Genomic DNA, 23,541 nt, shown 5'->3' with positions numbered 1-23,541 from the left:
TGGATACTATGCTTAGATACTAGAAAACAAGGGGCCCAAAACTATTCTTACCCATCCCAGGTGCATGGTAATCTGGTGGAGGTATTGAGTGTCGGACTGAACCCATTTGATCCTTGGGCTTCTAGGCAAAAATTCACATCAGTATTTAACAAGTTTGGTCCCCCATCTGCTGGATTATCATAAAAAATTCTAGAAATGTATTCAATGGCCTAAAAAAATAAATTCTTAGATGTCAGACATCCAGAAAAGGTAGGGGCAACATGGTGGCTCAGTGGTTAGCACTGCAGCGCTGGAGTCCTGTGATGCATTGGGGGCATAAACAGTACTGTAGGAGGCTACAGGCCACAAAACCACCAAAAATCTAATTTGAATATTGAATAAATAACAGTTTCTCTGCATTGTGACCCATTTTGTTCAAACATACTATACATGGCCTCATGCACACGACTGTGTGTACAATCAGTGTGCCAGCCATGTTTTTCCGTGGTCCTATACACATGACAGTGTATTCTCACAGTCCAGTGTATGGGGCCGTATGGAAATTCAGGACAAGATTTTCCCTATATGAGCATCCAACCTTACAACTGAGCCCACTCGCAGACAGTGCTCAGAATTCAACCATACAAGGTGTACAATTCATCAAAAGATGGAGACAACAGTATATGGTGAATGTGTTAATATGGGCCTATTCATCACAAAACATCCGACCTCCAAAGCTTTTCTACACATGTATACACTGACCGAGGCTGCAGGGACCTCACTTACTACTTTCAGGGTCTTTGAGGCCCAATGTGACATTGTACAACAGAAATATTTGCAGTAACTGTATGCAGACCCCATACTCAGGCCTACATCACAACCATTGGCCTCCAGGGATCCTTTTCTGGATGTCTTTTTCTTTAATGTAGATTATAAGCCCCATATAGGGATCACAATGTACTTTTTTTCCCCCTATCAGTATGTCTTTGTAGAATGGGAGGAAATCCACACAAACAAGGGGAGAACATACAAACTCCTTGCAGATGTTGTTCCTGGTGGGATTCGAACCCAGGACTCCAGCACTGCAATGCTAACCACTGAGCCACCGTGTTGCCCCAAACCTCTACAAACTTGTTACGTATCAGTCTACTAATAAGTTTATTGGCCACGGTGAACATTGTGGGATTTATTATTTTTTAAAACTAAACATAGTAATATGGACAATTTTTTAAAAATCACTGAAAATTCTTTAAAAATATTATAAATATATATATAAAAATATATATTATAAATATTCAACATAAAAATGTTTTAAAAATATACAGTCCAGTCATATTAATGTGACCACCGCCTACTTTTGACGTCAACGTTAAATAACCAATGGCAGAAGGCACGTGTCATCAGCCATCTGGGTGCACTCATCATTGTGGATGTCACGATGGATCAACACAAGTATGCGTCTATCCTGGCGGACCATGTTCACCCCTACATGCGAATTGTTTTTCCTCAGGATGATGGCATCTACCAGCAGGACAATGCGACGTGTCATAAAGCTCGCAGTGTACGTGTGCGGTTCGAGGAGCACCAGGATGAGTTTACCGTACTCCCTTGGCCAGCAAATTCCCCGGACTTGAACCCAATGGAGAATCTGTGGGACCACCTTGATCAGGTTGTTCGTGCCATGGATGCTCAACCGCGTAACCTAGCACAGCTGGCTATGGCACAGGAGTCGGCATGGCTCAACATCTCAGTGACCATCATCACAACATCCCCTCTCTTCCTGCATGTCTCGCAGCGGTCCGCTCTGCCAAAGGGGGTTATTCTGGATTCTGACAGGTGGTGACATTAATTTGACTGGACTGTGTAGATCAGAGGCCGAGTCCATGCATAGGAGCGCGCTTATCCTGAGGATATCAGAAGTACCATATGACTTTGCCTTCGCTGGGGCCCGTTCATCTGGCCAATGAGGGTCGCTACTTGGGTATCACTGGATTAACACCATGAGAACCGTATAAATTTTTAATAAAAACAACCACACTGAATTTTATTAAAATGAATCATTTATATTTTTCAGTTAAGTCAGTACATTATAATGTATTAAAATGGAAAGGTACAAAATTCAAATAAATTTTTTCTGATTCATGTATAAATCTGTTGTCAAGATGACTTTTTTTTTTTTGTCAGCACATGTTTCAATAAAACACTTAAAATGGCATCGAAACAATTGGAAAGATGATGAATGGAAGAAAAGTTGAAATAAAATCTTTCGTTTTTTTGTTTTTTTTTCGGCTCGTTTTGGCATGATCTCTCGACGCTACCTGGGTTCCCCAAAACCACGTAAATGGTAGTAAAATAGAAATGTCAAACCGATTTTAAAAAATAAACAGACTTTACCAAAAAAATCCCTCCGATTTCTCTTTCGAATCTTTCTGCGAAGTCTGCGCTTACGATATATATACATTCATTTTGTCAGGGAAGACGGCCACTGACTTCCATTAGAAGAGTTAAATGGAAAACTGTTTTTGTGTTTTTTGTTTTTTTTTCAACCATAATAAAAAAAATTATTAATAAATAATAAAAAATAAAAAAAAACATAACGACCATAAACAAGATGCGAAAGTCCTAACGTTATGTTAACCCCACGTTGCTAGAGGGTGCTGTGTAGATCAATCTTAGCACATACCCCTTACAGTATAGGATTTAGAAATAAGGACAAGCTACAGACGCAGACAGAAAAAAAGTTGGGAGAGGCCCAGTTATAAACATTGACCAATTTCATTTTTTTAATAATTTTTTTTTAATATTGACACATTTATGGTTGCTTGTTGGCAGCTAGAACCCCCAGATCATGTTTGACCATTTCAATTTATCTCCTAAAAATTTCCAAAAACCATTACTTTTTACATGTATTTTGTTGTAGAGGTGTTATTTTCATATAGCAGCCCACTGTCTATAAGAGACTAACCGTTCTGGGCAATGGAGGTTGAAGGGCGATAGTGCTTTGATCTACTGACCAACATTGGCCAATGGCGCTAGGCTGCAGTACCACATACAACCTGTGTACGACTATGGCACCGTTTGTAGAAAAGAGAAGCCATGTTTTCCTAATCCTAGACATCCCCTTTAATACTGTCTCTAATAAGCAGTCAGTATAGTGGTTATTGAACCAACTTGGGTCATTATGTTGAGTTTTTTGAAGTTATCTTAGGGGACTGCTTTATCAATCGAAACTATACAGTATATTAAACTATATAATTTGATGTTTAGAACAATTGTATTCATGTTTATTACTCAACTAGTAATGGCTACCTTATGGAAGTAGTCCATAAAATACAGACTGATAGCTTTCTGGTGTAGGTAAGAAATAGAATGAAGCGGCTGTCATATAAATCCCTGGATTTTGGCTTCCCGCGTCACTCTCGGGCCAAAATGCGCTTGCCACGACTGTCGCGGCTTCCGACAGTCACGGCTTCCCGCTCCACCGCTCACGGAAAAAAGTAGCCTAGTGATCTACATAGACTTGTACTATTATGACGTGGATTCAGCGCCATAATCCGCCCCCATTTTGCCCGTGAGAACTAGCCCTAACAGTTGTTTCAGGTTAGTACCCTTTGGCTTACTCCATATTAGTTCTTTACCAATTAAATTTGTTGGGTCATGTCTTAGCTGTGGTAATAAGGGGGCCATTTTGAAGTCGGGACATGCTCATACAACTACAAGGTGAGACAAAAAAAGAGCTGGAATTAAATTTGTACAATTTGAAGAACCATAAATTCACACTACATGACCTGTGACATGGATTAATATTGGCCATACAGCTATGAAAGTTTCAAGTGGGCTAGAAAGTAAGAGCTACTCTTGGTACACAGGAGGTTTGCAATTTTCTTTTGCCCACACAGTAGTAAGGGGTGGGAAAGCTGCAACTCTTCTTATGTTTGGTCCTCTGAATTTGTCGAATTAGGTGGGCCTGTCCTCAGTTGACACCAAGGCAACCATAAAGACTTAAGTACACATAAGTTAAACCTTGGCTGACCCCTACTGATTTTGGTGAGGCTGGAGGACTTTCTTAGTGAAAGGCTACACAACGATATGTGTCAGATGGCAAAAAGTTTCAGTCTATCCATATGGTGTTGCCATGTAGCTCTAGTCTTAGGGGCCTCCACATCTTGCCGACAGATGATGTTCTTGGAATTAAGAATCAGCCATATTGAATTTCAGTATGCCTAATCCTTGGTTCTCCCATCAGCAGTGCCTGGCAACAGCTTACTGTCTTATTCCCTTGAGAACAAATGCCGAGGCTAGCCAAGTGTGCATGTGTATGGGCAAATTGGGAGAACTAGCTCTCCGATGAATGAGTGTCCAGCCGACAACTATGGAAGCCACATGGACACCTTCAGGATGGGTTCATCTATCAGTAGTGTCCATGTGGGCCCGTATAACACAATAGACCTCATGGTATTTTTTTCAGCTTTATAACTAGGCCATACTCAACCACTTTAACATACATTTACCAGATGAGAACCGAAATACATTAGTCAGTTTCGTTTTTCGTGACTTATCACAACGCTACGACAGACATAATGACCACAACCTGGTTTTAAGGAACATTATTACACATAGGTATAATATGCTGGAATCTGAATAAAAAAATAAAAATTATTCATAAATCAGAACAAAGTATGCCCGGTAAACCAAAAAAACAAACAAACAACCAAAACATATAGGGTTGGGATTCAGATTAACAAACCATCCAGTTAAAAATAAAAAAAAAAAAAATAGGTAAAAAATAAATAAATAAATAATCCATCCTTTCACAAAGACCTAAACAACATTTCTCAATGCACTAAGTACATTTTTACCATGCAAGATTACACAAACATTTTAATATTTTTTTTTTTGTAACATTTTATTTTATTTTTTTTAAACACCAACATTATGCATTTGTTTTTCTTTAATTATACTGGTTAAAATTACAGCCACGGGCTGTTCATCATCAGATACATCATATACATAGTTTATACATAATCTGGACAACAGAACATTGCACATCTGGAGTTAAAAAAAAAATAAAAAAAATAGCGTAAACAGGAATAGAAAAAAAAAAACAAATATGAGTTCAATACAGAAAATGGCTTAAACCTTATGCTTGCCAAAAGGGCTCACAAATCAGAGTGATCCAGGCACTTTTAAGCAAACAACATGAGATCTATGCATCTGTAGGCTCCTATAAAGTATAGGCGACGAGATGACTAATAAAGCACTCACACATCTAGGATAAATTGTGCTGACATAGGTTGTGCCGCATACTTAGGAGTGGGTCACGGGATACGTCGGGTTAAAGCATGACTTGTAACCTCGGATGATATCTTCACCATTATATTAGATTTTTTCTGCCTGACTTGCAAATGATATTGAGATTAACCCTTCATTACTGTACATCTGGCCATCCAATAGGACATTTTCTTGAGAGTAAATAACCAGTGTATAAATTCACCTATTGTATCAAAATGGTGACATGGGTGGAATAGGATTGGGCAGATTGATTTGCTCATCGTTGTTCTATAAATAATCCTTATAACAGAAAACCAAAACTTCTCTCAATCCTGTATTAGGTCATCGAACAGAAATTGTCTTGGGGGCATCAAATGTTATACAATTCGATTGAGATGATTAAAAACTATGGACACCTTGGCACTGATTTTTTCATATTACTTAAATTGGATCAACTTTTCTAATAGTCTTTCTTTAAAAAAACAACATTCTATTATTTTCTGCCGTAGAGTCTGTTTAACTCCTGTACATAGCTGGCTGTGTTGCTGATTCAGACATAAATTGGACAGCATAGGGATCCAGAATGTGTCAATTCTCTCTGCTCTATCCCTCCCTTCTGTCGGTCTTACCCTTCATTCACATGGGGACCCCCTGAACGGAATACCGAACTGAACTTCAAGCGCTGTGCAGTGAAAGCACATGGACCCCATAAACTATAATGGGGTTTGTGTGCTTGCTGCTGCGCTTCCCGCATGAATCATGCGGGCAGGAAAGTAGATTGTGAACTACTTTCCTGTCCGCATGATCCCTGCGGAGATCTGGCGGCAAGCACACAGACCCCATTATAGTCTATGGAGTCCGTTGCTTTGACTGGTATACCGCTTGCAGTTGCATTCGGTATTCTTTTTGTGGGGGTCCTCATGCGGGGAGGGGAAGGAGGTAGTATACTGCAGAATGTAATGTGTCAAAGTGTAGACAAAGCATGCACAATAAGGAGTGGGTGTGAATCACACAGTCTGTGTATCAGTGTACAAAAAGAGGAGAGCACCCACTGCAGACTGTTCAGGGGGATGAAGGGAGATACACATACTGATAAAGCATGAGCGGTGTAGGGATGAATCTTTGCAGATTACAGCCAGTGAAGACAGCAGCCTCCTGGACAAACAGGCTTTACATTAAGCATTCAATACTGTGAGGGACATGTCCACTTACGAGAAGAATAAAACATGGAGCAGGTTGCAAACTGGGGCTCTGTAAATAAATGAAGCCTAAAAATGAGTGCACCTTTCCATCTCAGAAAAAAACACTAACATATAAAAAAAATCCTATTTTCTCTCAATGTCATAGGTGTCCATAGTTTTTAAGGCACCACATTCTTAAGAAGGTGGTCAGAATGCCTGTGACATTAGCATGCTTGTGGTCAGGGTTATACCAACCAACTTCAATGAACAAAAAGCAGAGAATTAAAAAAAAAATGCATAATTTTATTCTGAAAAATATAACGCACCCCATTTATTGCAACAAAAAAAAGCCTCTGAAGTTGAATAGATTATATGTTTGTCCACTTATTGCAAGAAACCTAAAAACTGTTATTAAAAAACAATTAACAAAAAAAAAGGCAAATTGAATTATGTTTTTGAATCATTAGCCCTGTAGAGATTAGGAAGTTACCTTTTACTGGTTTATCCAACTAAGGTGATATCCATAGACACTTGGAGAACTACAGTACATTACACACATAGAACTGTACTCCAGTTCCTCCGTCACTGGCCCGTTGCCCCAAATGTTAAAACAGTCATGTCCGTACTATATATATATACACTACTGAAAATGCAGACAACCACCTATATATCTATAAAGATGATATTATGTTATGTATGAAGCAATGTTTTGGAAGAAATAGGGGGATTTTAGGGTAAGTGTTTAGTATACACCATAAATCAAATGGTGCCAAAATGGCAAGTATGAAGGAGTTTTCCCTTCCGAAAACTTAATGCCATTCACCCTATTTGGGAATTCTCAGTGAATAGAGGGGAGGTTCTCTCATCAGAATCTTCATCATACCGCCCTGCACTCATACTAGAGTGCAGAGTGGTTACAAAGAGTGTCTCTTATTCTGGAGGACCCATCTTGTCCTCCATTACACAGCCTACCCATTGATGGGGTTGGACACTGTGTAATTTTTAACTTCCCCTTTGGCGGCGGGGTAGGGAAATTGTACATGAGGGACGCTGTGATCTGCTTATTGCCAAAGGACCCTTCTAATAAGAAACTAATAACTAACGTCTAGTTTCTTAAAAGGCAGACTCAATGTAAAAAAAAAAAAAAAAATTATTCTTATCTCGGTAGTTTGGATGAGCTACTGCCCTCCCAAAAACAACTAAAACTTACAGGATGGATCTAGAATTTATTAGATTATAATGTACTAGAGCTGTCCTGAAATATGATTCAACGTTATGATTACAGTCCAAATTTATATATCACACTAACAGAAAAAAAAATAAAAAAATTTACCAGACTTTTTGAACGAAACCTAGTTAGCTTCAGTAAGTCGGATCATCTAAAAGTGCTAAACCATGAAGACCTTTGCCGACCGTGTGTCCTCCTCGAAGACATCTGTAGCACCCGAAATTGAATAACTAACACCGGCGACTATTTAATACCATGATACAAGTAGCAAAGGTCCATTTAAAATGATAGCACCCATTTAGGTTCTAGACGCCGTAGGCGTAGCACCGAGTGGTGTCATGAGAAGATATCACGCGTTACGTATATTTGCACCATGTTATTAAATAACCTTTTTTTATATCATATCATTACTTGTAACACACAAATGAAATACTGGGGGAGGGGGGAGAACAGAAACCAACAGAATATTTTCATAAGTACAATGTACAAAAATGTTACAGTTTTGTAGATATAATAAAAATACAAAAACTAGTCTTAAGATATTATCTAATACTAACCTTTACAGTGCAAGGTTCATTACAGTATAAGATGTGTGTATTACAGTAACACTGCTAGCTTATCACTGAATAGAGGCAGCTCCCTGATGTTAAAGTCTTGTTTGCACCAGTCAAAGAGGGCCCCAGCACAATAATGGTTCAAACCTACCCATACCGGAAAAAAAAAGGATAGATTTTTTTTGTTTTTGTGGGCCATAGAAATATCTTGCCAATTGTAGGCATCGGAGCCAATGACGTTAGTGAGATACGAGATGATGTCACTAAAGGAACAAAGGCTGTGCTTACTCACTGAAAACCCAAAATGAAAGGCCGCCTCCCCTCTGTCTATAACAGGTGCAAAGTCAATAAAATGTATCTACAGCTTACAAAAACAGAAAGGTTTTACACGGTTACAAAAACACACACAATTTTCTGGTTTTGTTTCTCACACGGTGCCAACACGCAAACCACGTCTCTCATAGCTGATAAACCTAGCGTGAAATGAGGCCAGTTGAAATTTTTTTAAAAATTTGAAAAAATTTTGTTTTGTCACTCTGAGCAACCTAAATGTGGGGCAAATCAACCTGTTTTTGTTGCTGATGTGAAAAAAAAATTGTATAACAACATCAATAAATAAAAAAAAAATTAAAATTGTGTCTAATCATCAATTGCAGCATAAGGGCCTTTTAAAAAGGGTCAATGAACAGCCGAGTGGGCATTTGTTTCTGATCATCGTTCCGTGTAAACATGCCAGTGATCGCAACCAGACAAGCGACCGGACGTCGGCATATCTGATTCGGGGATATGATATGCTGCCAGATAGGAGAGGAGGAGTTTAAGGGTAAGTTCACACAGAGTTTTTTGGACTGGAACCTGAAGCGGAGGCCGCCTCAGGTTCCGGACCAAAAGACGGGTCCTCGTGACTGAAATCAGGTGCACTGCATCGGCATCCAGCCGCGCACTCCGCTCCAGATTAGGCCCAATGAATACGCCTAGTCCAGAGGAGGGAGTGTCTTCAGGCCGAGTCGCCTCGCCAATGAGCATCTCACTCTCGGAAAAAGCTCCTGAGCGGCTCCCATTGATTTCAATGGGAGCCGTCTTTTTGGTCACGGTTTTGAGACAATTGCGGCCCCAAAACCCTGACCAAAAAACCTGTGTGAACTTACCCTAAATGCACCTTTATGTGTTCAAACTCTTTCGTTAATAGGCGTTGCTCCACTTTTTTCTCTAGCCCCCGCCATTCCTGTGTAATAAGGGTTTTGATACCTGATATGCTACTTAGGCTTTGTACCTTCAGGTATTCAGGATCAGGCAAGGGGTGTGATTCAGAGCTCCAATCACAGGTGGTCGGAACTTAGAATCACCTCACTTACTTGCTCCTGCCTGGCACCGCCCACTTGACAGTATACAACATATTAAGCAACAAAATGAACAGCCCTTATTATTCGTGAAAGGTGGGGGCAGCACCTATTAAATGCTGCAAAGAGTTGGACTTGGTAGGGGCGGTGAAAGGTTCTCTTTAAATGTTATAGGGTACAAGGACTGTAATACAAGACTAGATAGCAGTTATGGTTTTCGAACATCTAGACAGTCACCAGTCGGCGACCACTATACTAGAGTGCGGTTGTAGACTTTATAGGTTGCACAATGTGAGAAGTATCTTGTACTACACTGAAAAAAATTAAATATGGATTTCGTTTTTATAGACAACGATAACAAAAATTTCTCGAACAGCAGATGACTTGTCCTGTTGTAGAACCCACTGTGCTTATTGCCATGTTTTTTTTTGTTTCCATTTTTGTAAAATTAAAAAATTGTACATAATTTTATGATTACTATTTATACAATAACCTGCCGTGTGCTTTGTTAACCGCTTATAGACAGAGCCTGACAAAAATATATCTAACAATAACAAACACAATCAACAAGAAATTCCAAACTGTATGACTTGGAGGAAAACATCAAAATCGGAAATAAAAAAAATCATCTTTATTACAAGTGTCACGAAAAAACAATCGTGTTTTAGATTTCCAAATTAAGTAAAAAATAATATAAAATTATATTATTTCTATTTGTTGTAACTGAATTCATATAATACAGATGATTTTTTTTATTTTTTGTAACCGATTTTGTATAATAGAGATGATTATTTTCTCAAAATTAGAATTTTATTTTTCCTATTGCTGTGTTTGTTTCCCAAATTGTAAAAAATAAAGGGAGAAATCCTAAAAAAAAATAAAAAAAAAATACTCGCCTACTCATTGTGCTATGAAAGTACTTGTGCTTTATTATGTACCTGTTACAAGAAAAAGAAAAAAATTGACACCAGGCCTCAGAGTGACAAAACCTTTGAAAATAACACAAAATTTGGGAACGGTAGAACCAATAATTATTCTCAAATAAAATTTCTCATAACAATTTTGTATTACGATGCAGCTCTTGAAATTTTCGACTTTCCTATAAATAGACGCATTGTGATTCTGTAGCAGATTACGCAGTAAAAAATGATGATTTGATGATCGTAGTAAGAGAATATTGAAATTTTCCAACTCTTAAATATTACAAGATAAAAATCGGAATCTCGTCCAACAACCTCCTCCATCGGATCTTTATTTACATATTGTATACAAGTAACACACTCAAAAATCACATTCCTATTTCCCAAGATGTTCACAGTTGCCACAACGACATCAATTATTATTTTTTTAAAAAAACATCAATAAATATTTTCCTTCTGTCCATTTTTTTTTTTATTTAAAACATTTTAATGATATTCTAAATTCAACAACATTCTTCGTTGAACTCGGCGCGGCCGTCAGGCCCATTGCCGGTCGGCCGCGTGTATTCATTTCATGTACAAGTATTACAATGAAAAGCAAAAAGTTGAACTGCTCACTTTGTCAGTAAAAAAACAAAACAAAACAAGAGCAGGTTTTGCAAGCAGTTTTCATACCAAGGTGCCCCCTTTCCCCTCCCATTTGTACAAACTACCTTCACATGTGAATAAATAGATCTCAGGTACGTGTAATTGTATATCTAGCTCGTTTCGCTTTGTGGATGGAAGGATTGTAAACAGTTAATCTTCAGTATACTGTAAATGGGATTAACATGATGTATGTAATGTATGATTTTTGAGTTTAGCTACTAGGACCCAACCATTCACAGGAAAGAGGGTTCTGAGTCCCCCGTTTAAATGGAGTGATGGTCATACATGGGTACTACTACTCTTTCCAAAGAGGTAGAGGTAGCCAAACCCCGTACAGGTCTAAATGGCATGGTGGTGTGCATGCTTTACCATCAGTCCATTGAAACATGGAGACGTTGGACCCTTGTGATCAGCGGTCAGACCCCTAGCTACCATATATTTATCATTTGTGCTTTGGATAAGTGCTAAATATTTTAGTGTGACACAACTGCTTTAGGGTTATCTACAGTAAACAGGTTTAATTCACTGTTTCTACTTTTAAAAGGGACCTTTCATCACCTCTACCAAGTGTTGCCCTTTAGTAGTCTCTGTTCCACTGATTGCGGAACAGTTGGAATTTTTTCTGTATCCCCCACGGTTCCCAAGTAATCATAGCTGATAGTTTTAGCATAGGCTCTCTACCGTCAAGGTGGGCGGTCCCTGACTGTCTGCTTCAGGCAAGGACCGCCCATCCGACGGTATAGAGCCTTACAGCACTGATTGCTCAGGAACGGTGAGGGCTAGAGAAAAAATTCCAACTGCACCAGAATCAGTGGAGCGGCGACAATTGAACTATACAAAGAGTTGGGAGTTGGTGGAAGTAATGAAAAATCCTTTTTAAAACATTCAAAATAAATCTGTAAAAGGAATATAAATAAGGCTAAATTTAAGTTTAGTGAGAATAATTTTACGTATATGTACATTTTTACATTCATATGACACACAAATGCGATCGTCACACGTGCGCCCCTCTAAATCCTAAAATACAACATTGCAGGTAAGTTTGGGTACATGTGTAACTCTCATGTATCATGTATTCTGTACACATTTTCTTAAGCAGCATCGATACTGGAGAGGGTGGAGATTATAATATATTGTTACGCAATAATACACCTGATTTCAGAACAATTATACAACAAACAGCCTCCAACTACAACCGGGAGAAAAAACACCCAAATAACAAAATTTTATTTCACAGCCTTAATATAGATTTTCTTTCGGTGTCGGTCGATACAGTGATGACGATTTTAATGTTTTCTGTCCTTAGCTTTGTAGATTATTGCAAAAACGGGAAAAAAATATATTTGTGTATCTATATATATTTATGTATATTTATATCTACATATACCATTTATTCACAAAAAACCAAACTCATAAAGGTGAGGTAGATACAGAACAATGAGGGACCCGGAAGCATCATTACACAAATTTGGCTTGACTTACTATCTTGATACATGCGAATAAAATAAGCCTTCTTTATTTGCTGATTTATACTTGTGCTTGAAAATTATGTGCTATTTTTTACATATGAAATAAAAATTTACGTATGAAGTGAAATTTTTTTTTTGGAATTTTTGAGTGATAATATAAAAAAAATAAAATATTAGAGGTTGTTATCAGGGGTATGTTATAGATCACGGCTCACTACTAGGGTTGAGCAATCGGGATCGGGAAAGATCGGATTCCGATCGGCGATCGAGTAAATTTCACGATCGTGATCGGAATTCCGACCCGATCATTTCCAGTGGGATCGAGATCGGAGGTTATCTCAAGATCGGCTCAACCCTAAAAGTGACTTTTCCCATAGAGAAGCATTGACTAGGGTTGAGGATCGGGATCGGAAAAGATCGGATTCCGATCGGCGCTCAAGCAAATTTCACGATCGGGATCGGCTGGAAAATGATCGGACATCGGATTTTAAAATCGATCTTGAAATCTCAAGATCGGCTCAACCCTAGTCACTACGGATTGGCCAAGCTCAGACTAATGTGTTTGCCACCTTTTACAGCAACGTGTAACTTTTTAGATTTTTTTTAAAATGAAATAATAATTTTTTGTTATATACAAATTAAAAATTTCACGTTTCTTAAAGCAACTGTCTGAAGTTAGAAAGCAGGTTTTACCCCCAGAAACAGGATTGTTATCATAAACCATGGCCATGAAGAAGTACAGTAGTTTTGTTTTGCAAAAAAAAAGACCATTTTTAAAATCTGATATATATATATATATATATATATATATATATATATTTTTTTTTTACAGAGGTGAGGATATACTGTGAACGGAATCATTGGATAAAAATATATCTATGTGTTAGCAGCAGTTGTGTGTATTGAATATATTAGAATGATGGATTTTCTCTAAAGGACATCTCCACCCAAAAACACGTAAAAAATGTTGACTATACTCATTGATTTTGGCATTACCGGTCAACCATCTAATGTGTGTCCATTATCTCTGAAAGTAGATGTCGGGGGAGATAAGAATCAGGCTGTTGGATTTCAACATGCCCAATGGGGCCCATGGCCTTTTGTTCTCGGAGAGATATCTCTCCCCCCCATTCTCCCTCCACAATGTATGGACATGAGCAGTCAATGGATAAATATAGTACATGTATGCCCTTAGAGGCAATCTTCAAAATTATTTTGCGCCATGGACGCTTTGGATTCTTTCCCCTTGCTGGTATTTTGACACCAGTCATGGTGGTGATAGAGGGAAGCAGTAACTATGCCCGCATCTATGTCCACATTTATGGCTTGGTGACCCATTTTTATTCTGTAGTATTGGCTTCATTTAGTATTGTATGAATTTTTTTCTTTATTTGGGTGGAGGGACACTTTAGGAATCCAGCTGGTTAATTGAGGGAGATTTCCTATAAGATATTGCATAGTTTTGAATGTGACTTTTAAGAAAGTGCTGTGTGAGATAGACGTATTAAATGTGGTCCCGCACAAAGGAGGCGGCCATATTGTATTCTTGTCAATATTCACTACACTGAATATTTTTTTTCTCTTTTCCTATATATTGTAGATGTCGGGGCAAGTAAATCCAGCCCTGAGTGTGACACTGCACCAACCCTTCCATACTTGACCTCTATAGTTGTATAGGTACAATATGGCTGACTCAACTGTGTTCAGATACCAAGAATTTTCAATACTGTCTATATTTCCATGAGTAAGATATATTAAATAGGGCCCTTCGCCAGTTCCAAAAACTCCAACTCCTTGCACTGATTTTTTTCTCTAGCCCTCCCGTTCTGAGCAATCGGTACTGTTAGTTTCTGCACCCAACATGCTAAATAGTCTCTCTACTGTTAGGTGGACAGTGTCAGACTATCCATGACAGTAGAGGCCTAGATAGCCTATTGGGTACTGAAACTAACATCACCAATTGCTCAGGAATGTTGAGGACTAGATAAAAAAATTCCACCAAAATCCTTAGTTGCTGGAGGTGGTGAAAGGTCCTCTTTAAAACCAGAGCCTGATGGCGTATTTGTATATCTGAGAAAAGTATATATTTTACCATACAGTAAGTTTGAATCATCAAGACCTAACATATGTATTTTACCCTTAACACGTGATGGTAGAAACATCCAGGAGTCAAGAGCAAAAATACGAAAAGAAAAATAAAAAAAACCCGCAAAAATTCAGAATAAAATAAACAGTACTCTCATTAGGGCACATCTAGTCGTGAATAGGGTTGAGCGATCGGGATCGGAAAACATCGGATTCCGATCGGCGATCGAGCAAATTTCACGATCGGGATCGACTGGAAAATGATCGGAAATCGGATTTTGAAATCTCAATTCGACTCAACCCTAAAAGTGACTTTTCCCATAGAGAAGCATTGACTAGAGTTCTGCGATCGGGATTGGAAAAGATCGGATTTCAATCGGCAATCGAGCAAATTTCACGATCGGGATCAGCTGGAAAATGATCGGAAATCGGATTTTAAAATCGATCCTGAAATCTCAAGATCTGTTCCTTCTTGAAGCAAGTAAGCTAAGGTCAAAGTAATATTGTGTGGATGTCAAATACACCCTTGACTCTCCCAAAGGGACTGGTTTAAAGGTGGGTGGCCTTTACTATTTTATTTAGCTAAAAACGGCATTGGACATGGAAGATGATATAAAAAATTTCAAAAACAGATCTTCCGAGATCTGTTCTTATTTTTTGGAACAACACATATGGAGGGAACACAGAGCAGAGGCCTACACAAAAGTCTATACAATATATAGATACATGAAGACTGAACATTTTGAGATGATAGGATATCACAGCGCCCCATAGTTAAGTGTCTGCTCTATTGTTGTGGCCACTGTGATATCTTCTCCAAATGTTGTGACTCATGGAGGAGAGCAGACTACTAAACGTAACGTAGCACTCATACATCAAATGACTGCACAGTTGTTGGCGTAAATGTAAATCGCTAGATCAGGCTCTCAGAAGACATTGAGTTAGGAGTAAGTACTAGGAGATTTCAGCTCTGAAGCCTGCAAAATTGTGAATTCAGCTCTTGAGAATAATACAGGATGTCATTCAGGATCAGTAGAAGATAAGTAATATAATGTATGTACACAGTGACTATATCAGCAGAATAGTGAGCGCAGCTCTGGAGTATAATACAGGATGTACAGAAAAAGTAACGTAATGTATGTACACAGTGACTGCCCCGGCAGGATAGTGAGTACAGCTCCGGAGTATAATAGAGTATGTATCAATACAATATAAATAATGTACACCAAGCTTACAGGTTGTTGTTAAACTCATAAAAACTATACTGTTCAGTGTGGACTAAAGAACTTTTCTACCCTATGCATATCTCACAATATAACTTAATGCCATATTTACCTAGCCATGCCAGTGTATATGTGGCCATACCTTCCCTTTCTTTATATAGAGTGACTTACATATTAATGGATCTACATTTTTGGGGCTATTCAGTGATATGTGTTTTTAGTTGACCTGCTCTCATTGGAGCAACCCAATACATTGCATGCTGTTGCGAGGTGCATGGGGTTGTTTAGAGTCAGCACCATGGCCAGTGATTGGCTGAGTGGTCACTTCCTGTGTGTCAAGAGGAAACAGGAAGTAGAAACCGGCAGGAAACCCTGAAAGGTTCTAAACTAGCAGGAGATTGGTGAGGTGAGTGTGGTCTTTTTTGTATATTTGTATATATTTTTTCCACATTCCTCTCTGTGTTGTAAAAAATCTTTACCCTTCAACCCAACTGCCATAGTGACAAGAAAGCAACCTCAAGCTGAAGGAACTTCAACGTCCTTTAACGTACCTCTAAAGCAGACCAGTCACCTCAACGTTTCATTTATTCTCCCTATAGTTACGGGTTTATTTTTGCACATGGTGGATACTTCTACTGTATTATTTATTAGATATGCGGAACGATATACTACCGGAGGAGGTGAAAATACATCAGTAATATGCATCATGTCCATTGGCCATGGAGGCAAGCGATAATCTCCGATGTACAGAGATGTAGAAGTCCTGAAGTAAAGGGTTCCTGGATGGTTTCTTAAAGCATAAGGCCATAGGATAGCACCTGCCAAAATTTTTTTAGGAAGAGGCTTTAATCGGTAAATGGACAATGCTGCCGTTTGCCGGGATTGTTGGCATACCTGAGAGTATTACTGCCTTGGTCTGGGTTACCAATGATTATAATATCCCTATATCATACCCCTTTACAGTACACTGAGCCTTATATATAGGGGTGTGATGCAATGTGGCCATTATACAATAGGACTACCCAATATGGCATATTGACGGTCTACTAAAGCATCAGTAAATACATAGCTTTTACAAGGACATATGGATCACAGGTTGGATCCTCATATAGCATAAACCAGTCAAATCAGTAGGACGCAGTGAAAAGGAGAGGAGCCCTTGGCTATACTATAAGGTCCGAGCCACATTATGACTTCAGTTGTATGATCCCAGTCAGAGATGACTTTCATGACCGATTTCGGATGTCCTACTTCTCTCTGTTTACACCACATGCCAATAAAAATTTGAGAAAAATTTGCACAACTGTCCCGTAACACATATGGCGTCCTGGTTTTACTGGAGTGTGATTCCCATGGTAAAGTAACAGTGAAATATCCAGGCCTTGGGCACGGGGAAGACCTTGACTTCACAAAGTAAGGACCAACTTCAATCCAGTTTTTGCATTCCAAAGTCTGCCACCCATTGAGTGAACAAAGATGATGTGTATTCAAGGGGTTTCCTGGACTCTTATGCATGGCTACCTCTCCATCGCTGTGTCATAAGTCAGCACAAGGGATAGAAGGAGAGGGGTACAAGTCCTAGAGACAGGACACACATCTATCAAGTCTGTGTTGAGTACCGAGCACCTTGTAGACAACCATTTTGGAAATGGGCACCTTAGTTTATGTAACATGAAACGGCATAAAGCACCAGTTTGAAAGGCACCATAAAAATCAGATGAGGCCAGATGACCGATGGTGTGGTCAAGTTTTTGTGCTGGAGATATAAGACATTTTTACATTTTGTAACGTACAAGTCTGCAATATAGTCAGGTCTAGGGAAGTTGGCAAAAAAAGGCGTAAAGATTCGGAGAAGGTGGAAGGTCCCCTTTAAAAGGGCAAATTAGAATGGCCACTTTTAAATATTATTATGGGGCACTCTTGTATAGTAGGCAGGTTTACTGATTAAGGACCCTTATGACTGCAAAGAACATCTCTCACTCTGGAGGTCCCAGCATGTCAGTGAATTAGAAGAACAGCTCTTTAATTTCTATGTGCAAAGTGTAATACCTCATTTCACCTGCAGTGGTGCTGCAGATAAACTTAATACTTACTGCCAGATTATGATAGATCACTAGGGATCATAGCAATGGAACTAACTATGACCAGGTGATTGTAGAGGGATCCTAGTCCAAAATGGACAAAGCGTTTCTTGCCTTTTTCTGCAACTATGCTCAACCTACCCATATACAATGACAAGTTAGCACCTTAGATATTAAGACTTGGGGTTGGATTGTTAGGATTATGTCGAAGTCACAGGTTCCCTATACAGATTTCTTACATAATATCCCGGACAGTATCTCCCTGATTATCCTAAATAATACCTATATAATATTACCATGACAAATGTGAGGATAGCGAGGGCCAAGAAGATTGTGCTTCTGAAAGAAAAAGTGACTTGATAATATTTCGGGGCCTCAGGGCATAATTTTTTTCCCATCAGTATCTCTACTGTCAAGTGGACGGTCCTGGGATTGAGCAGACAGACAGGATCAGCCCACCTGATAGTAAAGAGCCTAATCATCGTATTGGGTGCTGACGTTAACAGCACTGATTTTCCAGGAATGGTGGGAGCTAGAGAAAAAAAATTCCAACTAAGCCTGAATCACTGGAACAGCTCCTATGAAAGGATGCAAAGAGATGGAGTAAGTGGAGGGGGTGGAAGGTCCATTTTAATATTCCATTTGCATAGAACCCAAATAACTAAAATTAATTATTATAACCCTTATGAGGTTAATGTATAAGAGTGAATTCTTGACCACCCGGACACTGTTGAAGTTAAGGTGTCTGGATACTGCTGAACTTAAGGTGTCTGGACACTGTTGATGTTTAGGTGTCTGGACATTGTTGAAATTAAGGTTTCTGTATACTGTTTAAGTTAAAGTGTATGGATACTGCTGAAGTTTAGCTGTCTGGATATTGTTGAAGTTAAGGTGTCTGAACACTGCTGAAGTTTGGGTTTCTGGACACTTGACATTTAGTTGTCAGGACACTGTTGAAGTTTAGGTGTCTGGACACTTCTGAAGTTAAGGTGTCTGGACACTTCTGAAGTTAAGGTGTCTGGACATAGTTGAAGTTAATGTGTCTGGACACTGTTGAAGTTTGGGTGTCTAGATACTGTTGAAGTTTAAATGTCTGGACACTGTTCAAGTTTAGGTGTCTGGACACTGTTAAATGTTGGGTGTCTGGACATTGTTGAAGTTTAGGTGCCTGGACATTGTTGAAGTTAAGGTGTCTGGACACTGTTGAGGTTTAGGTGTCTGGACACTGTTGAGGTTTAGGTGTCTGGACACTGTTGAGGTTTAGGTGTCTGGACACTGTTGAAGTTTAGGTGTCTGGACACTGTTGAAGTTTAGGTGTCTGGACACTGTTGAAGTTTAGGTGTCTGGACACTGTTGAAGTTTAGGTGTCTGGACACTGTTGAAGTTTAGGTATCTGGACACTGTTGAAGTTTAGGTGTCTGGACACTGTTGAAGTTTAGGTGTCTGGATACTGTTGAAGTTTGGGTGTCTGGACACTGTTGAGGTTTAGGTGTCTGGACACTTGAACTTTAGGTGTCTGGATACTGTTGAAGTTTAGGTGTCTGGACACTGTTGAAGTTTAGGTGTCTGGACACTGTTGAAGTTTAGGTGTCTGGACACTGTTGAAGTTTAGGTGTCTGGACACTGTTGAGGTTTAGGTGTCTGGACACTGTTGAAGTTTAGGTGTCTGGACACTGTTGAAGTTTAGGTGTCTGGACACTGTTGAAGTTTAGGTATCTGGACACTGTTGAAGTTTAGGTGTCTGGATACTGTTGAAGTTTAGGTGTCTGGACACTGTTGAAGTTTGGGTGTCTGGACACTGTTGAGGTTTAGGTGTCTGGACACTTGAACTTTAGGTGTCTGGATACTGTTGAAGTTTAGGTGTCTGGACACTGTTGAAGTTTAGGTGTCTGGACACTGTTGAAGTCAAGGTGTTTAGACTTTGTTGAAGTTTAGTTGTCTGGACATTGTTGAAGTTTAGGTGTCTGAACACTGTTGAAGTTTGGGTTTCTGGACACTTGACATTTAGGTGTCAGGACACTTGAAGTTTAGTTGTCTGGATGCTGTTAAAGTTTTGGTGTCTGATTACTGTTGAAGTTTAGGTTTCTGGACACTGTTGAAGTTTAGTTGTCTGGACGCTGTTAAAGTTTCAGTGTCTGATTACTGTTGAAGTTAAGGTGTCTGGACACTGTTGAAGTTAAAGTGTCTGGACACTGTTGAAGTTTAGGTGTCTGGATACTGCTAAAGTTAAGGTGTCTGGATAGTTAAGGTATCTGGACTCTGTTGAAGTTTAGGTGTCTGGACACTGTTGAGGTTTAGGTGTCTGGACACTTGAAGTTTAGGTGTCTGGATACTGTTGAAGTTAAGGTGTCTGGATAGTTAAGGTATCTGGACTCTGTTGAAGTTTAGGTGTCTGGACACTGTTGAGGTTTAGGTGTCTGGACACTTGAAGTTTAGGTATCTGGACTCTGTTGAAGTTTAGGTGTCTGGACACTGTTGAGGTTTAGGTGTCTGGACACTGTTGAGGTTTAGGTGTCTGGACACTTGAAGTTTAGGTGTCTGGATACTGCTGAAGTTAAGGTGTCTGGATAGTTAAGGTGTATTTACTCTGTTGAAGTTAAGGTGTCTGGACACTGTTGAGGTTTAGGTGTCTGGACACTGTTGAGGTTTAGGTGTTCCATAAGGAGATTAATGTGTTATAGAGGTGTTTTCCCCTCTGAGAATACCATATTTTTTTCTGGCCGATTTATATGAAACCTAGAAGCCCCTGCATGGAATGGATGGCAAAAGGAGGTATAGTCAGAACCTGCAGGTTGCACAGAGCCATAAAATTGGCTTTAGACTAACAGATGGATAAACTGACTCATCTTGCTACAGCTTATTCTCTGATCTGTTAACAGCATTTAGTGATCTACTTTACAGCACAGTCATGGGCATAGGCAGCAATAGTTTGAAGCCAACTCATCAAGATTTATGGGGAAGTTTACTAGACATGCTCTGTGCCTGGAGGAGGAAATATTGTCAGTAAGAGATACAATGATAGGTCATTGATGTTATCTATAGAGATGTTATCTTATATTGTAATATATTGTCATAATGATTAATGTCAATGAGATTAAACTGCAAAGAAAACCCCTACAGAATTGGCAAATGTTAGCCTATTATTAGGCTTAGTAGCAAGATAAAAATTGCAGGATTTAGTGCAGTTTTTTTTTAAATATACATATTGACATGTAAAATTAAAAAAAAGTCTTAAGAATATGTTTCATATAAAAACATGGTTTCAATAATAGGCCATTCTCTGGTGACACCTCTGTAACCAAATATAGGTCACAAATTTATGATAAAGTGACACAAAGCATGGTTGGTGTGTTAGTATCAAAATCTCATAGCTAGTGTCATTGTGTACAGTGCTACTCCTATACGTAGACATAACAAAAATGGAAAAGTTAAGGTGTATTTCGGACGCCTTATGCCGAATTAAGGGTATTTTCCATACAACTTGAACCCTGACCCACTCAACAAACTCCAAGATCTAGAGTTCATGCCAACAGGCTACGTCAAATTCTTTTTATAGAAAAATGAAAAGATCTTCCATTGTTTAACTACAGTCAAAGCATTGCCTTCTCATGATTACATAGTCTCTACAATAACTTCCCATGATGCATTGGTGGGTATTAGAAATAGGTCCATGGCTGTTCAAAGCGCTGCAGAATATGATGGCGCTATACAAGTAAGCATAATAAATTTGGCCACCAGCAATCCCTTCCAAGTCCCCATAAACATTCATGGGTTTCAATAGTTAGAGGGATATAAAAGTGGCCATGTGCCTTAGTTGTCTGCCAAGCTTCTCCTTCCGATCCCTGACACAAATGCACACTTGGCTATGTGTGCACATGTTCTTAATATAGACAAGGGGAAAATACCTCTAACAGTCTCCTATTGCAGTTGCATATCCGCCTTGAGACGAAAAATGATCAGGCATATTGAAATCCAATCCTTGTTTCTCCAACATTTCCCATCCAATGAGACACCCCATACACATTAGATGTGACCAACTGGTCTAATGTGTCCTATCACCTTACGTTGCTTCCAGACACCTTTGTTGTCTCTACATGTCCCACGATTGATTCTCCTCTTGGCTGGACCCTTGGGAACACTCGGGCTGTCAACATAAACAGTACCAGTCAATCCCGTATAGATCTAAGGGTTTGGCCACCAATTTTTTTTTTATCATTATTGTGGAAGGCTAGCTTAAGAACTTTTGGATGACCAAAAGACTAGAAAGTTATGACATTGCGTGGAGTTGTAGTAACATTTTTCTAGGTCAAAGCTTAAAATAGTGCCCATTCTGTTCGCAAAGAGAAAGAGCGGTTCACGTTGGCCATTGTTTTGGCCTGTTGGGCGTTCTGGTGTTTTTGATGGCAGCCTATAGTGCTAGTCTTGCTGTGAAAACCACAAGAACCGCCATGGTATTGTGATAGATGCCATAAGAGGTTTCATCCTACCAGTCGTAGCTCGATGAAGAACAGAAGCCATGACAGTGTTGTCAGCAAAGCCATGTTTTGGTTACATTTGCCAAGCTTGCCACCTTTGTACTAGTCAAATGTGCCAGATAAAATAATAAAGTATTCACATATCTTGATATTTCATCCAAGTTCAAAACACAAAAACACAACCGCAGATATCAAAATGTCAACTGGTGGTTTCTTTGTCCACACCAAAAACAGCCAAAATTTCTTACAGCCCATCGCCATATCTGCAGCGAATAGATTCCACATCACCACTGGTACACAACGGCCCATAAAAATTCTAAATACTCCAATTCTGAGAATACCTCAGGATAGGACACACATAGGTATCAAACATAACCCTACAAATCACAAAAAGCAGAAGTTCGAAAGGCAAGAACCTCCAGCACGAAGCTGGTCATACATAGGAGATGAAATTCTGTTGTGATATGTCATTTTTTTACAAGTTGGCCCAACTTTCAGGTGATATTTTTGTATCGATAAGTAACATCCATAGGTGACTTCTAATAGATATCTATCAGGGTTGGAATTTTTTCGCCATTTGTTACTTGACCGTTCATTGGCTTAGTGGACCATGACAAATGACCGTTCATGGGGATGAGTTTGCTCAGGTCAGCTCATATGGCATTGTTAAAAAATTTTTTTGATTCCTCTTAAGGTTATGCTTATTGGATGATGATCGGTTGCTTTTGACTATTAATGGCAAACACAGATCATTTTGACTGACCATCAATATGTTTATGGACTTCGTCAGTCTCTTCCTCATGCCCCATCTACTGTCTGAAGATGTGGTGTGGAATAACATATGACTAGTCATGGGCGAACCTTACGAGTCTCGTGAATATTCACAAGACTCCTTAGAAAGATCGAAACAAGTTGTAGTCAAAGTATCATGACATCCATGACCTCCAGGTGACCATTGAGACCAGTCACAGGCCTCAGCGGTGACCTGGGGTTATTAGCACCAGGGAGGGATTGGGGACAACCAAGGAAGAAGACCACTGGCTATGATGGAGCCCAGGGAGGATGAATATAAGATTTTTTTTTACCC

At 39.2% G+C, this 23,541-nt stretch overlaps 1 long non-coding RNA gene across 1 annotated transcript; it reads left to right on the top strand.

Moving 5' to 3' along the window:
• Positions 1-19,894: 19,894 nt before the first annotated feature.
• Positions 19,895-20,545, top strand: LOC142196859 (uncharacterized). Its single transcript, XR_012715286.1, has 3 exons — positions 19,895-19,964; positions 20,441-20,484; positions 20,534-20,545. It is a non-coding gene; the product is annotated as an uncharacterized LOC142196859 (long non-coding RNA).
• The last annotated feature ends 2,996 nt before the right edge of the window (positions 20,546-23,541 follow it).

This window comes from Leptodactylus fuscus, chromosome 3 (assembly GCF_031893055.1).
Source record: "Leptodactylus fuscus isolate aLepFus1 chromosome 3, aLepFus1.hap2, whole genome shotgun sequence".
Taxonomy (NCBI): Eukaryota; Metazoa; Chordata; class Amphibia; order Anura; family Leptodactylidae; genus Leptodactylus; species Leptodactylus fuscus.
The sequence above is the reverse complement of the archived record's forward strand: the minus strand, read 5'-3'. Positions and strand labels throughout refer to the sequence as shown.